Genomic DNA, 10,720 nt, shown 5'->3' with positions numbered 1-10,720 from the left:
TAATTTAAAACATCAAAAATAGTTTTTCTTTTTTTTTTAACATTCAGAAAAAACGTGACACTCGATATGTTTCTACGCGTTTGAATAACAAGTCAATTATAATGTCTCTGTATTGCTTTATTGCTGCTCTTGACTCAGACGTAGAATATGACTCATTAATCCTTTGTGGATAAAAGATTACAATGTTCGTGCAGTATATAATGCGTTCTGTTTTTAATTATGGGAAGTTCAGTCTTTATTTAGATTGTGGTAACTAGAGAAAGGAAAAATGCGTAAACTTTTTCTTTTTGCATAAAATTTACTTGAAGAAGCTCAACAACGTTCATAGTAGGTAATTGTACAAGTCGCTCTATTACATCATAAATATTCATGATTTATTCTTCAATTTCTTTTCGTGTTTCTAAAATAAAATCACGTTTATCGCAACGTGATTCAAAATAATACAATTACAGTAGACTTCCGACTATCCGACCTCCGTACTATGAGTCTCAGCACCAAAAACGAAAGAAAAAATCTCCGCAATAAAATGAGGAGCAAGTTTTTGAACGATCCCTTCGTTCCACGGTGGCTCAGTGGTAGAGAGTTCACCTTCGGTGCCTGGGGTCCCTGGTTCGATCCCAGCTCGCGTCGTGTTGACTTTGTGGTGGATAAACATCGTGCTCATGGGTTTTCTCGGGGTTCTCCCGTTTCCTTCCACTTTCTTCATTTCATTCATTTCTCATCATCACAGTCTCCTTTAGCCTAACCGGCATAAGCGTGGGACGTAAAACTTAAAGATTTCATTTCATTGTTTTGAAGAAAAGTGGTTTATTTCGATAAATACAAGGATATATTTGCGAAATAAAATTGATGAATGTGGTTTGCTTATCGTTTGTTTCAAAGGAAAAAAATATCGAAAAACAAAAAGATATATTTACAGGATATGTATTTAGCAGACAACTTCACACTGCTCATTTTACTTTTAAATTTAGATTCAAAACTCAAGCCGATCATTTTTTTCGTTTCTTATTGATCGGATTGAAAACAAAATAGTTTGTTTCGAAAAAATATTAAGTCATGTACAAAATAAAATTGGGTGGGTCAACTTCCCACTGGTTTTTCAAATTTCAAATTTCGATTCAAAGCCAATCTCTATCATTTATGTTTCGTTCGTTATTGATTGTTTTAAAGAAAAATCGAAAAGCGTTAAAGATATTTTGATGATAAAGTTGATAATAATCTAAAACAGAAAACGGTTAAAAATAAGAATAGGAACACCGTCAGTAGCGTACACAGATTTGTTAAGGGAGGGCTCAGGGTCAAGGGCGCCCATCAGGGGGGCAAGGTGGGGCGCTTGCCCCCCCTAAGAAGAAATTTTACTTAGGAATATCGAAAACCCAATAGAATTTTTACATTAGTTACAGCAAGATTTGAAACTATATTTGAAACGTCGCTTATACTTGCCCCTTCCCCCTTGGAAAGCACAACATGGGCGCCCTTGCGCCGGGTCCCAAATTCATATAATTTAAAGTGTTTGTATAAAAGAAAATCTGAGACCGAGTTTCGAGCCCTCGGTCTTTAAGTTTCACAAGTTCTTTACGAAGACTAAGCGCCTCAACACGCTTGGCTTCTAAGAAGAGTTTCATTCCTATCCGGGGATGGGCGGACCATGGAAGGCAATACCTTCTCTGTGACCGGAGATATTTTCAAATTTATGGAGCGTTCAATGTGTAGGAAGGTTGCAGGCTGTTTGATATTATGAGATGAAGTGGGAAAACGTATGAGTGTACGTACGTCTTGCAGCTAGTGTCTGTCTAAGGAACGGAGGGAAAATGCAATTCTCTCTGTATAGATCTGCGGGAATTGTGATGAATCTTGGCTCACTTTCTTGGACTCAGTCTCTGAAAGGTTTCTAGCGTACCAAACTAACTAACTGACTCTATGGCCTATGGAACCCGGAGGTTCAATGCCGCGTTCACAAAAGCTCTCCACTGACTTCTATCCTTAGCTAATTGGATCCAGTTTCTACTCTGTATTCCTATCTCTGCGAGATCCATCTTAATATTATCCTCCCATCTGCGCCTAGGTCTTCCTAATGGTCGTTTTCCTATGGATCTTCCAGTCAAGACTTTAAAAGCGTTTCTACTTTCTTCCATTCTAGCTACATCACCTGCCCACCTAAGCCTCCTAGACTTGACGACCCTAACAATGTTGGGTAAACCGTATAAACTATGTAGTTCCTCGTTATAAAGTTTCCGCCATTCCCCATTCTCGTTCCTCTTGGGTCCAAATATTCTTCTCAGGATCCTGTTCTCAAATACTTTCAGTCTATGTTCTTCCCTCAGAGTAAGCGACCATGTTTCGCAACCATACAGAACAACAGGCATGATTATCGTTTTATATATTTTAAGCTTCAAATTCTTCGACAGAATTCGCGACGACAAGAGATTTTGAACCGAATAGTAACACGAATTCCCTGCTTTTAGTCGACATTTAATTTCTTCGTGAATATGATTTTCGTCTGTTAATATTGATCCTAAATATTTGAAACTATCCACTTTATCATAAGTATTATTTAATATTTTGACGCCTCCACAATTTGCCGTATTACGGTCCCGACGCACTTTCATGTATTTAGTTTTCTCTGCATTTACTTCTAAACCCATGTCCCTGCAAGCGTTTAATAAGATCTCTGCATTTATTTCTACTGTTCTCCTATCATCCCCTATTAAATTTACATCATCAGCATATGCCATAACCTGGTGGATGCCGTTCAACTCTAGGCCCTGGTTGCTATCTTTGATTTTCCTTATGGCGTATTCCAGCACAAAGTTAAATAATAATGGCGACAACGCATCTCCTTGTTTCAGGCCATTTTCGACGTAGAAGCTCGTGGACAAAAATTTTCCTACCCGGACTTTACTTTAGGATTCACTTAAACATATCTTAATTAATCTGATTAGCTTTCTCGGTATTCCAAGTTCTTCTAATTCTAGGTCTTCTAGCGTACCAAGTTTGGTTAAAATTGCTTCAGGTATCCCAAAGTTATTCTGGAACACATACACACACATTCATTTATATATACAGTATGTCTCAAAGGTCCCCTGTTATTATTAGAGTTATAACAAAATGTAAGAAGGAAAACCGTCTTGAAATATAACGTTTTCAATCTAAAGTGAAGGATTTTTTTTTTTTTTTTTTTTTTTTTTTTTTTTTTTTGATCGGATGAGCCGTTTGAGCTGTACTCTATTTATGCACCCAATCTTAAATGAAAATGCAACGTTGTCATTTACTTTGACCCAGGACATAAGTGAATGAAGTTACTGCTTGAAATGGGGACTGGCTCTGAACTTTCTGAATACCACTTACAGTGCACCGGCTGCTCTATATTTACATAAAACTGTTTTTCTTTACCAAAAGCACAAGACGAGAATCTTTGTATGATATTCCCAGAAATAGAATGCACAATCACCTGGACCTATAACTAAGGTCATTGACACTACATGACTAATGCTTTTAACACCGCCAATATCAGTGATGTAATGCTAGAACTTTCGGTAGGTGTACGTTCGATCGTTTAAAACAGTAGGCCTATAGCGTATACGCAAGACCAGGGGCGTCATTTCGGGGGAAGGAGGGGGGAAATTGCTCCCCCAAGAGTTTGAGGAATACATATACTTTAATCGCTTGTCTACTAATATACTAGTACAAAACGTGAAAATCTTATGTCGGAAGTGCTCTTGCCCCCCCCCAAGCGAAGTCTGAAATGACACCCCTGCGCAAGACTACTTGACGTATACGCACCCCAATATACGCTCATTCTTTAATTAAGGTGAGTAAGGTGAGTAAATTTAAGGTGAGTATACGCTGGGCTATAAAACATTTAGGTGGGTATACACCGTATACTCTCGTATATGCCCCATAACATCCCTGGCCAATATCTAATCTGGTAGGATGCATATTGCCATGTAAGGGCCGGCTCTGGGGGGGTAATCCTCTTTCTTGGAAATAGCCTGCGGTTGAGACGCGGGGAGATTAGCATAAATGGGTTCAAATGCATTGATGCATGGGTTCAAAAGCACGCTGTAGGTACTGCACAATAGTGTTCAACCCATTAAAATTGTTTTTACTGCAAACACAATAAAACAACTAAAACTGTAGTGAGTTGTTTTCCACGTAACGTTTATACTTGAAGAGTAAACTAGTATAAATTTTATGTTAGAGTAAGTTTAAGTTTGATATTTTAATAATCGTAGAATATAAGTAACCGTTTACATCCATACTATAAGAATCCAACGCAGGTGGATTCATAAAGAATCGAATATAATCAAATTGAACGTAACACTTCCACAGGTCCGCAAACGAGGCGTCTATCTTAGTTTTATTTTGCAGATAGCCATCAAGGGTCGCATCTGACGCACTTGAACAGGTTTTTTCTCAGGTTCCGCAAATGACGATGTCGCAAATGAATGGAATTTAAATAGACTTTTTAGAAACATAAAATCTCATATTTTAGGTATCGTAATTGAAATCGAAGCTCGGTATGTTTGTAGAATTATGAGGTGCGAGACCATAGGCTGAGCAAATTTTGGATTTGGCGACGAAGCCCCGCCTAACCTCAACTGTACCAACTGCCAAGTCCGTAAAAGAAGTGATAATTCACAACAACTGGGTAACTAAGAAAATGCCAACTCGATCAGAAGTCGGTGACTGTGGGAGGGGAGGCTCTCCCCTTTCCCCCCTTAGCGACGCCCCTGGTCGTATGCAGTGTGAATCCTACGCAGTTTCGGTCGTACGGAGTCCATAAATATAACCCTAATTGATAGCTGCATAGGTTAAACAAATTAAAGAGATAATAAAAAAAAAATATTTTTTTTGAGCGCATGATTAAAACTTAAATTATTTCAGGGCAACGGCGTAGGACCAAAACTGCGTAGGATCCAAACTGCTAGGATCTAAACAGGTTTTGAGCTGAATTTTTTGTTACTACGCAGTTTGGATCCTACGCCGCATTCCCGTATTGGACCCCTTCCCAATAAAAATTTCCGGGTGAGCGCCTGCACGTGGAGGTAAGGTGTACCAAACACCTTTCGGCCTAGGGACGGCAAAACATTAAATCCGGCCCTGTAGAGATATTCCGCTTTGCAGCACTGCTTATAGGTATAATTGTGGGTAGTTAAATTGACCCTCTTTCGAAATAATGTGCACATAGATTTCAAAACAACCTTGGATTTCGGGTGACTAAAGGAATTAGGATTAGGAATTAGATTTCTGGGCTTTCGGCATCTATGACCATGTTAGACTGTCAATAGGATTAGGATTAGGAATTAGATTTCTGGGCTTTCTGCATCTATGGCCATGTTAGCCCGTCACTAGGATTAGGATTAGGAATTAGATTTCTGGGCTTTCGGCATCTATGACCATGTTAGACTGTCAATAGGATTAGGATTAGGAATTAGATTTCTGGGCTTTCGGCATCTATGACCATGTTAGCCCGTCACTAGGATTAGGATTAGGAATTATAGATTTCTGGGCTTTCGGCATCTATGGCCATGTTGACTGTCAATAGGATTAGGATTAGGAATTAGATTTCTGGGCTTTCGGCATCTATAACCATGTTAGACTGTCACGTCCCTCGGTGATCACACTATCCGTGGGATTGGAGAGGGAAAGAAGAAAGGGTTGGAGGAGGGAGGAAGCAGAGATGGAGTGGGTCAGTGGGTCAAGTGGGTCAAGTTTTCTGAGTGGGTCAGGGGGTCGTGGGTCAACAGCATGTGACCCACTGTGACCCACCGTGACCCACTGCGATCCACCGACTCAGTATGATCTACCGACCCTCTCTGCTCACTGCATTGTAGAGAGTATCTTCTGAAGACTGGTAAATTTGTCTCCGTTTTACTTTCAAGACCTTCATTTCCCTTTCTTTTCCACTTGTTTCTGTCTACTTACCTGAGGTGAGTATATCTAACCAAGTGAAAAAAGAACTTCGGGCACTTTTGGATGTTGATATTTTTAATAGTAATAATAGCAATAGGACTTACACTACAACTTGGCTTTCGAGACCTGTGGGCTTTTAGAGCTAACTACTGGAAAAAATACATTTTTGAATCACTGTAATATATAAATTACCTGTATTTATAAAAAATTGAATGTAACTATGTGTGCCTGATCATCACGGTCAAATTGCAAAGTCAAATGAAATTACTTTTGGTATATAGTTAGGCCTTAATCCAAATTGGGATGTTATATTGCTTTTATTATAATGAATAATATCCTAAGGAGGTAGTGAGGATCCGAATTTTTGCGAAAAAAAAATGAGTATCTCGCAAGCCGTTAAACTTACGAAGCTGAAATTCAGTGTATTAACTCTTTATTGAAAATAAACAGAATGTGTCCTAGCATTTTTTTAAATTATCCTTTATGTGGGGGGGGGGCACTTTCTATATATGGAAGATTGGTTTGTAAAAATGATCGAAAACGATCGATGTTATTTCAGAAAAAAATCAGAAACAAAAAATACAGTGCTTGGCTTCATATATCCATTGCTTTCTGCTATAAGAATTGTTGAAGCTTATGTTTATTATATGGAGCGCTCACAGCACAGGGCAATCAACCCATTAAAGTTGTGAGAAAAATAGGCATAAAATTTGTACTGTAAGCTTAATTACACGGAAATTTGAAGTTTGGAGTGTACGCATAATTGTATGGAAAATTTTACACTTTTTTCCATTTACGTTGGTCTACTTACCTTGATTTGGAACTTTGAAATTTCATCCTTTTTTCCACTGAAAAGTATTGATAATTCAACAAGGAAATAATTATACTATGATAATTTAATTGAAATTCATCGTAATTTGGCACATGGCAAACAGCAGTGTGGTAACTGAAGTTGAAGAAGGAGGGAAATTCCCATTCATCTCTGAATACTTTCCAGAAACCTCGTTCCCTTTCGCTTTCTAGAGGGGGAAGGGAACTTGGTAATGGTATCAAACCTTCATGTGTAATTACAAAAATTAAATTTATAAACAAATAAGAAATCAGTTTATCAGGCTTTAATTGATATTTTATGCACAATATTCCCTATCGAAGGTGTGGTAGATGAAGTTTCTGTTCTTCATTAGTCGACATTGCCAACTGACATGGTCAATATGGAAAAGATGTTGTATGGTGATAGAGAGATGATTCTTCTTGCTGAGTATTTCAAAACTGACCGAGAAAAATCGTTATCAGACTTAAGTCTAACAAGCAGATTGTCGATGAGGAGTTGCAGAATCGGGTAGAAGTATTATCATCAATTTCCACGACAGGGTGCGAACGGGGATATCCTCTTATGAATTTACAGGTCAGTGATATTAGAAATAGACTAAATGCTCAAGCATTGTCTAACTTGTTGTTCATCGATGTTAATGGCCCACCACTAGACAAGCTAAAAGTAGACGAGCTAGTTATTTCTTGGCTGAAGGACGGACATCATTCCGCTATGGATGATTTACCACCTAAAAGTTCTGGAGGTCAACAAAAAAGAAACCCGATTTCAGATTTATTTTAAGGTGGCAAATTATGAGTTATGGAAAATGTATACTTGTAGTACTAATGGCTTATTTGTGTTATTCAACTTTGTACCTACTTTTTAGTAACTCTCTTCTTTGCTTTAGGTAAACTACTTTGAATAAATATTCATAATAATTGCAATTATGCATATTTGTAACTTAAATTTAACGTGGTATTTTAGTGATTACACAAATTACAATTATGAGCATACTTTATGGAGATGCTCTCACATAGGGTACCCGAGCATCTTTATACCCTATGAACAACTGATTTTTCAAGTCTTCAAAACTGATTTTGTGAGAAAAATACTGTGAACTCAGAAACCATAACCTTTTCCATATTGTACAGGGGTATTTTCCTGCGAATAGAAGTTTCTTTTGGAATGCGTTCAGAAATTAACACTTGCAAGAATACTCTCTTAGTACAAGTATATTTTAGGCATACACTTATTTCCCCCCACTTCGAACTGTTTCAATTTCCTCACTGACAAACACTTTATCATTTTATATCGTAAAGGTCAGATCCACCGTTATTGTAACAGAGTGGTGCTTGAGCGATTGACTAGAAATTCAAACTCCGATTAGTGACAATTTCACAGTCTTGTTTTATTACAAGTGTAAACTCTTTAACCAGTTCAGAAGAGGCCGTGGATCGTGTTCTGAGTTGATAACAATGGATTTTGGTGAGTCAGAGTAGGTCAAAGTGGATGAGAGTAGTTTATGGTGGGTGGTGGGTCACGGTGGATGGTGGGTCAGAGTGGGTCACGGTGGGTGGTGGGTCACGGTGTGTCGCAGTGGGTCATGATGGGTGGTGGGTCAGAGTGGGTCACGGTGTGTCGTGGATCATGGTGGGTGGTGGGTCTGTGGGTCGTGGGTCACGGTGGGTGGTGGGTCAGTGGGTCGTGGGTCAAGTTTTTATTCACCCACGCCAACTCTGGGAGGAAGCTGTCTGGGACCTGTAGATTAGGTATCATCCCGGCATTTGCCTGGTGTGAACGAGAAAACCCAGCAAAACCTAAGGAAGGATGGCTGGCCTCTAAAAGCTTTTACACTTTTTCGACCGAGTGCCCCCACCGAGAATCAAATCCGGGACCACTGATACCAAAGGCTCATCCTGGATCTCTGGCATAATTTGAATCCAGTAATTTAAGGTACTGCTAGTCAAAATCAGTAACCTTAATAGTTTATTCGATTTGAATGTTCATAAATAGTGCCATGCAATGCACACTTGTTTCTCCGAGTTAAGCGAAAAGAAAGTTAGAATATCATGAACTGAAAAGCACGTTCAAAAACAAAATGAAATGTGAACGTTACGCGTTTTACTACAAGGTCATACACAAACAACTCTTGTCAGATAAATTTACTTCGTAGTTTACCAGTTCTGTGTCAGGATGGCCGAGCGGTCTAAGGCGCCAGACTCAAGCGACAGCTTCTCACTTACCGAGTGAGGTGAGGAATTCTGGTCCTCGTATGAGGGCGTGGGTTCGAATCCCACTCCTGACAAAAACTTTTACCTACTTTTTAAGTGGATAAATGTGTATTTTATTCTGGAAATAATTAGTGATTGGGGTATACGTAACAAATTATTAGCTTACGGAAACTTTGGGAGCGATTTTATTTCAAATAGAAATTACTGGCTGGATATCAGGGTGGCCGAGTGGTTTCAGACGCTACACTCAAGCGAAAACTTTTTGAGTTCCTTCGTGTCTATGTGGATAACGCACGCGCCTTTGGCGTGGAAGACCCGAATTTGATTCTCGGTGGGAGTTCATTTCGTTCGGATCCCACGTTAAGATGTAGGTCCACGTCTCATATAGCTTGGCTACTGAAAAGGACGCTAAATTGTAATCTAATTCAGGGTTTCTCAACCTGGGGATCGCGAAGATAAGCGGAAGAGATAAATATAATTAGAATCTAATAATTAGAAAATAGTTTTAAATATTGTTTTGAATTCTGTTCTGATAGGCATATGTTTATTTTTATACATATCGTGAAGAACAACAAAAAATAGGTCTACTTAACATTTTCAGCATGTGCAGTGTAGCTTCAAAATCAATTTTTCCAGCAAGCTGGCCACAACGAAGGTAGTCTTTTGGTGTGGGATTTTAATATTTGTTTCCTAAATTTTAAATGTAAACAAGTTGCCTTTAACAGTGTTTGTTGGCGTGGGAGACCTTGGTTCGATTCCCGGCGGGAGCTCATGTGGTTCGGATTCCACGTTAATCAGTAGGTCCACGTCTCATATAGCCTCGCTGCTGAAAGGGACGCTAAACTAAAATCAACTCAACTCATCTTAACAGTGTTTGATGATACGGTACTGAACACACACACAACAATGTGTCAAATTCACAACATGAGGTAACTCAAAGTGGCGGCCTCTCGAAAATTAAAATACTCAATAACTTTTTTTAAACAACTGTCCAAGTTTCTTTAACCAAAATTAGAAATCACCTTTTTATAAATACCTATGACCAAAATTAAGGAAGTTATTAAGTTTTAAATTTTTCAAGCGGCCTCCATTTTGAAACAGTATGACGGATCGAATTCGATATTTGTACACAGAAAAAAATCTGTTCTCCCGACAGCGGTATATTGTACAAATACGGTATCCTCTTGCTTACTATCGAAATCATTACGGAGCATACGTTATCCGTATGGTACATAGGCACTGTCCTTAGATGTTACATCATGCCGTTGCAGGATGTCTGACATCTAACAGTTTTCCGTATATCACATGCATATACTTATGTTACCTTCGTCAGCTATATGTTCCTATACGTCCATTTGTATGTGAGATCCTGACCACCTATATTGTTTCATACGGAAAGTACGTATAGATGGAACACTTACAGAGAAAGTATTATAAAACATGCGTTTTCAGTTATACGTTTGCTGTACATTGTCCAAAACCTACAGGAATTACGCATGTAGCCTATCTTTTTAAGTACGCCACCTACATTTTTTTCTCAGTGTAGTGTGAATGAACTAACCAAATGTAATTTTAATCCATTCGCTTTTAGGGAAGTTACTGTATCCATTATATACAAGCCGTGAATTTTACTACTATAGAAATAGATGGATATCGTGAAATTTCCGCAATAGGTATATTAAAATTCCCACATAAGCTTATTACAAACTAGAAATTATAAGGGGGCTGCTGGCAAGAAAAGGCGGTAAAATACGAGTCGTGA

The 10,720-nt window shown here is 38.6% G+C and overlaps 1 non-coding gene across 1 annotated transcript; it reads left to right on the top strand.

Annotated features, from left to right (window-relative positions):
* Positions 1-8,914: 8,914 nt before the first annotated feature.
* Positions 8,915-9,032, top strand: TRNAL-CAA (transfer RNA leucine (anticodon CAA)). Its single transcript has 2 exons — positions 8,915-8,952; positions 8,987-9,032. It is a non-coding gene; the product is annotated as a tRNA-Leu (tRNA).
* The last annotated feature ends 1,688 nt before the right edge of the window (positions 9,033-10,720 follow it).

Source organism: Thermobia domestica, chromosome 15 (assembly GCF_964235325.1).
Source record: "Thermobia domestica chromosome 15, izTheDome1.hap1.1, whole genome shotgun sequence".
NCBI classification, from domain to species: Eukaryota; Metazoa; Arthropoda; class Insecta; order Zygentoma; family Lepismatidae; genus Thermobia; species Thermobia domestica.
Note: the sequence above shows the minus strand (reverse complement) of the source record. Positions and strands in the feature narration are given on the sequence as shown.